General features: G+C 34.2%; 1 protein-coding gene across 4 annotated transcripts in view; it reads right to left on the minus strand.

The window, feature by feature from the left end:
• Nucleotides 1-3907, minus strand: part of TC2N (tandem C2 domains, nuclear) — a 37794-nt gene extending 33887 nt beyond the window's left edge. Inside the window, exon 1 of one of the 4 annotated variants that reach the window (XM_023731720.1) lies at nt 3856-3862. The gene's annotated coding sequence lies outside the window, so the exon portion shown is untranslated. Of the gene's footprint in view, nt 1-201; nt 1034-3855 lie in introns of those variants that run through there. The other 3 variants (XM_023731719.1, XM_023731716.1, XM_023731717.1) reach the window with 3 other exon arrangements.
• Between the last annotated feature and the right edge of the window lie 2815 nt (nt 3908-6722).

The raw sequence follows: 6722 nt of genomic DNA on the forward strand, positions 1-6722 counted from the left end.
CTTCTTTGACCATGAGTTATTTAAATGTGTATTGCTTACTTCCTAAACATCTGTGGCATTTCTGGTTATTTTATTGATACTGATTTGTAACATAATTCCATTAATCACAGCACTTATTCTGTATGATTTAAATATTTTGACACTTTTGAAACTCGCTTTGTGGCACAGTATATACCCAATTTTAGTAAATGTTCCACGTACGTTTTGTAGTTTTGAGGTGCAGTGTTCCATTTATGTCCATTAGGTCAACTTTGCTGACCATGTTGTTAAATTTTCTATCTCTATTGATTTGTTCTGTAAGGTACTAAAAAAGAGATGTGGTTAAAAAGAAAACTCTAACTATGACTGAGGATATAACTACTCCTTTAATTCTGTCAGATTTTGTTTTAAATACTTTGAAACTAATTTATTAGGTACACAGAAATTTAAGCTTGTTAAATAACGTCTCTTTTAATCTCTAGTAATATTTCTAGCCTTACTTTATCTGATAGAGCTACAACAGGTTTCTTTCAGTTAATATTTGCAAAATATATCTTCTATCATTTTATTTTCAACCTTTCTGTGTCATTATAGTCAAGGAATCTTTCATAAGCAGTGTATAGTTGTACATTCTATTATCCACTCTTGACAATCTTTGTATTTTGGTATACGTATTTTAATTGCATTTAGTCCACGCACACAAAATTAAAACCATTTTAACTTATTGGTGAATTAAACCTCTTATCATATCATTATGGTGACCCTTTTTATCTCAGAAATGCTTTTAGCCTAAAACTGATTTTGTGTGATAGCAATACAACTATGCTAACTTTGTTTTGGGTAGTATTTATATGGAAAATCTTTTTCCATCTGTTTACTGTTCCCATCTGCTTACCATCCTTTCAGTATCCTCATAGTTTAGATGTGTCTCTTATAAATAGCAGGGTTAGGTTTTTAATCCAGGTTAACATTCTTTGTCTTTTAACCGGAGCATTTATTCCATTTATATTTAAGGTAACTGACTGATATGTTTGGGTTAAAGCCTACCGTTTTATCTTGGGCTTTCTATTTACCCTATTGTCTGTTTCCTTTTCTTTCCTTTCATACTCTTCCTTTGGATCAACTGAGTGTTTATCACACCAATTTTTCCCTCTAACAGATTTGGTATTAGTTTCCTATTGCTGTTGTAACAAATTACCACAATTTAGTGGACTAAAACAACATAAATGTAATATTTTACAGTTCTGGAGGTTGGAAGTCCTCCAGAAATGGGTTTCACTGAGTTAAAATCAAGTTGTCAGCAGGGCTATGTTCCTTCTGAAAGCTCTAGAGGAGGATCCATTCCTTTGCCTTATCCTGTTTCTAGAAGCCACCTGCATTCTTTGGCTCATGGCCCCTTCTTCCATCTTCAAATTAAGTAGCATAGCATCTTCCTGTCTCTCTCTCAGATCCCTACTTCTGTCATCACATCTCCTTCTCTGATTCTCCTGCCTCCCTCTTTCACTTAAAAGGACTTTGTGATTACATTGGACTACCCTGGGCAATCTATAATCCAGAAAAATTTCCCTATATCAAGATCCTAAACTCAATCACATCTGCAAAGTCCCTTTTGCCATGTGAAGTAACATATTTACAGGTTCCAGGCATTAGGACATGGGCATCTTTGGGAGGTCATTATTCTGCCTACCACAGATATTATTCAGTTAATTTCCTTTTCTTTAAGTAGTTGCCCTGGATATCTTAACACACACACTTAACATGTCAAAATCTAAAGTTAATCTTTTTTTCCTCCTCTTGCACAATAAAAGGATTAAAGACTTTAACTCCACTTACATGCCAACCCTAACCCTAACCCTAACCCTATCATTGCATGTATTTTCAAATTCTATTGTGCTTTAAACCACCAAGACATAATTGTTATTATTTTTGTAAAGTTGGTGTTCATTTAGATACACTACACATATTCACCAATTACTTTCCACTTCATTCCTTCTTGCCCCTCAGACCTTCCACATGAAGATTACTTTCTTTTTGCCTATATCCTTCATCATGTACTTTAATGATGGTGTGACGGTGGAAAACCCTCTCAGTTGTTGTTGGTCTCACCATGTCCCTTATTTTGTCCTTTATGGAAAATTTCAAACATATACAAAAGTAGAGAGAACATAAAATAAACCCACATGGACCTAGCTTCAATAATTATCAAGTCATAGCCAATCTTGTTTCCTTTATATGTCCCCATTGTTAGACAATTTTGAAGAAAATTTAGGATATCGTATCATTTTATCCGTAAATATCTCAGATTGTACCTTTAAAAGACAAGGACTCTCTTTTTTAACGCAATCACGATACCATCATCACACTGACAGAAATTCAGTAATTTCTTAATATCATCAAATATTCTGTCTTTATTCACATTTCTCTAGTTTTTCTATAATTTTTTTTACAGCTCATTTGTTTGACTGGGGTAAAAAAAGGCTTAAATATCTCTTAAATCTATTTTAATGTACAGGTTTTCCTAAAAATATTTTGATACTAAACCAAGCCTTTGTCCCACAGAGTTTATCATAGATTAGATTTTCCTGATTGCATCACCATGGTGTCATTTAGCGCATTCCTCTGTTCTCTATTTTTCAGTAAAATGATAGCTAGATCTATAACTTGATCAAATTCAGGTTTTCAAGTTTGATTTTTTGTCAAGACTACTCTATATGTGGTGCATACATAACATGCAGTGCCTTTGGTTTTATATCAGCAGCCATTGATGATCATGCATCATTCTCATTCTCAAAACATATTTCCTTTGATTACAGAATTCTAAACTACAAGTTATTTTCTTCAGGACAAAAAAAAAATCATATTCTATGTTTTCTGTCTCATCATCAGCTGTCAGTATAACCACTGTTCCTTTGAAGAAAATCTGTCTTTTTGTCTAGGCCACAGAGTTACTTTTATGATCTTCTCTTTGTCTTTGATTTTTTTCATTTAACTATGATGTTTCTGTGTGTGCCCCTTTTGCTTGCTTGAGATTCTCTGAGATTCTTGAATCTGTCAGTTGGTCTTTCCTTAGTACTGAAAATGTCTTAGTCTTTATATCTTTAAATAAATCTTTATATCTTTAAATATTACTTTTGTTTCATTCTCTATCTCTTTTCTTTCAGGAATTCCAATTTGCAAAACTTTCTCACTATAACCTCTCGCTCTGATCACTCTAATTTCCATGTATCTAAAACTCTTTTTTATTTTCCATTTTTGTCTTTGGGCTGTATTCTGAATGATTTAATCTGATCTATCTCTCAGCTCATTAATTCTCTCTTTGGGTATGCCTAATTGCCTAACATATGGTTAAACTCAACAAAAGAGTTATTAGTTTTTATTACTGCATTTTTTTATTAATAACAATTACAGTGTAATTCTTTTTTCAACCAATTCTTTTTTTCAACCAGCTGTGTCACTTTTCAGACTCCTACTCCCTACAAGTATTTTCAAACTTGCATTTTATTTGCTTAAACATTGCTCAGTATAGTTATTTTAATAGTCTATGGCCGATAATTCCAATACCTAAAGCCTTTGTAGGTTTATTTCTAATTGTCTATTGTTTCTGCTGAGTCTTGCTTAGGATGTCTTATTTCCTTGTGCACTTGGTTATCTTTGACAATAAATTACTAACTGACCTTGAAATTTAACTGATAGGACTTTTTTGAAGCCAAAGATGAAAACATACTCCTCCAGAGAATATTTACATTTGTTTACTGGATCATTTTAAATTCATGCTTTTACAAATAATCCAATTACAAAATGGGCAAAGGATTTTAATAGACATGCATCCAAAGAAGAAAGAGTAAATACAAATCAAAACCACAAAATCATACTCACTAACCAGTTGGCATGGAGTCAATTCCAACTCATGGTGACTCCATGCATGTCAAAGTAGAACTGTGCTCCATAGGGTTTTCAATGGTCGATTTTTTGGAAGTAGATCACCAGGCCTTTCTTCTGAGGTGCCTCTGCATGGACTCAAACCTCCAACCTTTCAGTTAGCAGCCAAATGAATTAGCCATTTTAACACCACCAAAGGACTCTTCACACTGACTAGAATGGCTATAATCAAAAAGATAGAAACCAGTGTTGATAAGGATGTGGAAAAATTAGATACATTGCTGGTGTAAATGTAAAAAGTGCATCCACTTTGGAAACAGTTCTGCAGTTCCTCACAAAGTTAAACATAGTTACCATGTAACCTAGGAATTTCACCCCTAGGTATATACCCAAAAGAAATGAAAACATATGTTCACACAAAAACTCGTACACAAATGTTCACAGAAGCATTATTCAGAATAGCCAAAAAGTGGAAACAACTCAAATGTCCATAAACAGATGAAGGGAAAAACAAAATGTGATCTATCCATACAACAGGATATTATTCGACCATATGAAAAAGGAATGAAGTATTTCATGATACATGCCATAACATGGATGAACCTTGAAAATATTATGCTAACTGAAAGAATCCAGTCACAAAGTACTACATATTATATGATTCCATTTATTTGAAATGTCCAAAACAGGCAAATCCATAGAAACAGAAAGTAGATGAGTGTTTGCCAGGAGCTGGGGGTAAGAGGGAAATGGGGAGTGACTGCTAATGAGCAAGAGATCTCTTTTTGGAGTGATAAAAATGCTTTGGAGAGCGGTGACAGTTGCACAACTTTGTGAATATACTGAAATGTGGTTAAAGCCATTGGCTGCTAACCAAAGGTCTGTGGTTCGAACCCACCAGCTATTCTGTGGGAGAAAGATGTGGCACTCTGCTTCCGCAGAGATTTACAGCCTTGGAAACCCTATAGGTTCGCTATGAGTCAGAGCTGACTTGATGGCAGTGGGTCTGGTTTGGTTTTTGGTATTCTTTAAAGGAAAAATTTTATAAAATTCATATAAATTATATCAAAAAAAAAAAACGAAAAAACATACTGACATCTTGAAATTTTTTGAGACTACCAAGGTGATGTGGCTTCCCCACATGGTCTGTTTGGTGGTTACAACTTCCCAAGAACAGGCTTTTTTTCCTGTTTTATTTGGCATCAAGGCAACTTTCCTTGCAGATCTGTGAAGGCAGAGTTAGTTTCATTCCTACCATGACATCACAGCCCTTGGGGATCCCAGAAAGTCTCCTGTTAGTTTACCTTGAATGAGCCCTGGGCTGACTTCCATCTATCCCTCTCATCCTGCAAATCCAATAAAACTATAGCCCAAATTCCCCTGCTTTAGCAAATACCCTCAGCGCAAATAAAACTTAGGGAGGGCTCCTGTGGCCTCTTGGATTTTCAGCTTTCTCTTTGATTTTGGCACATGAATTCCTAACTATCTTTTTGAATTTTTTTTAAAAGACAGCATTCTTAACTGTTATTAGTGTGAAGGTTATTCCAAATGCCTCCTGTTACTATATTCTCAAAATGAAAATCCTGTATTCACTTTTCAAGTTCAAATTAACTCTAGTAAGTTAGGACAAGATCTGCAAATGCTAAATACAGCCTGACATAGTCTACATTAGAGTAGCTTCAGTGTTAATTGTGACCTCAGGTGATTATAGTGACATTTAAGAATTAAGTAACATTTATATGCCAATTAAAGTTCACCTTAAAAATGTTTCAGTTAAACATTAATTTGAGGGAGAATTTAAGCTTTAAAAGAAACATAGGTAGGAGACTTGTTCTATCAGATATTACAGTTCTTTACACAGCTAAAGTAAATAAGATTGCTTGCAAAGATATACAAACAAACCAAAGAAAGAATACTCAGAAACGTATCCATACATATATGGAAGCTTGACATATGGCAGAGACTAAGAGATCACTGGGAGAAAGAACAGAATATTCAATAAATGATGCTGGGAAAAACTGATTACTCATATGGAAAAAAATGAAATTGGACCTCCACTTCACAGAAAAATCAATTCCACATGGATTAAGGACATAAATATGAAAGGCAACATTTTAAAACTATCAGAAGAAAATATTAGACTATAACTTTATGACCTTGAGGAAAGATTTGATAAGTAAGATTCCAAAAGCTCAAACTGTAAAGGAAAAAGCTGACATACTTTACTACATTAAAATATAGAATATGTTCATCAAAAGACTCTATAAAGTAAGTAAAAAGACAAGCTACACACTGGGGAAACATATTTGCCAACACACATAACTGACAAAGGATTAGTATCCGGGATATATAAAGAACTTCTAGAAATCAATTTTAAAAAGGCAAAAAATAAAAAATAGGCAAGAAACAGACATTCCACAGAAGAAGAACTATGAAAGGTTCAACTTCATCACTGATTAAGAAAATATAAATAAAACCCCCAATGGAGCACCCTTTCACCCATCAGATCATCAAAAAGAAAAAATTCAGGTAACTACAAATATTGTTGAGAAAGGGAACAAAAGGAACACCTACATGCTGCTTGTGAGAGAATAAACTGGTACAACCACTTTATAAAACAATTCAGTATTATCTATCAAAACCAAAGAACCACAACTCCTCTCCTAGGTAAATAGCCTAGAGAAATTCTTGTACATGGACACGAAGAGCCGATGGTAGGTTCCAAATGCCCACCTTTTGGTTAGCAGCTGGGCACTTAACTGTTGCACTACCAGGGCTCTTTTATTATGAATAGTTCTATTCAGCAAATTCAGCTACTTGTTCTCAGCTTTTGATACTTAACCAGGAGAGAAAAACAAAGCTGT

This window comes from Trichechus manatus, unplaced genomic scaffold, assembly GCF_000243295.1.
Source record: "Trichechus manatus latirostris isolate Lorelei unplaced genomic scaffold, TriManLat1.0 scaffold00045, whole genome shotgun sequence".
NCBI lineage: Eukaryota > Metazoa > Chordata > Mammalia > Sirenia > Trichechidae > Trichechus > Trichechus manatus.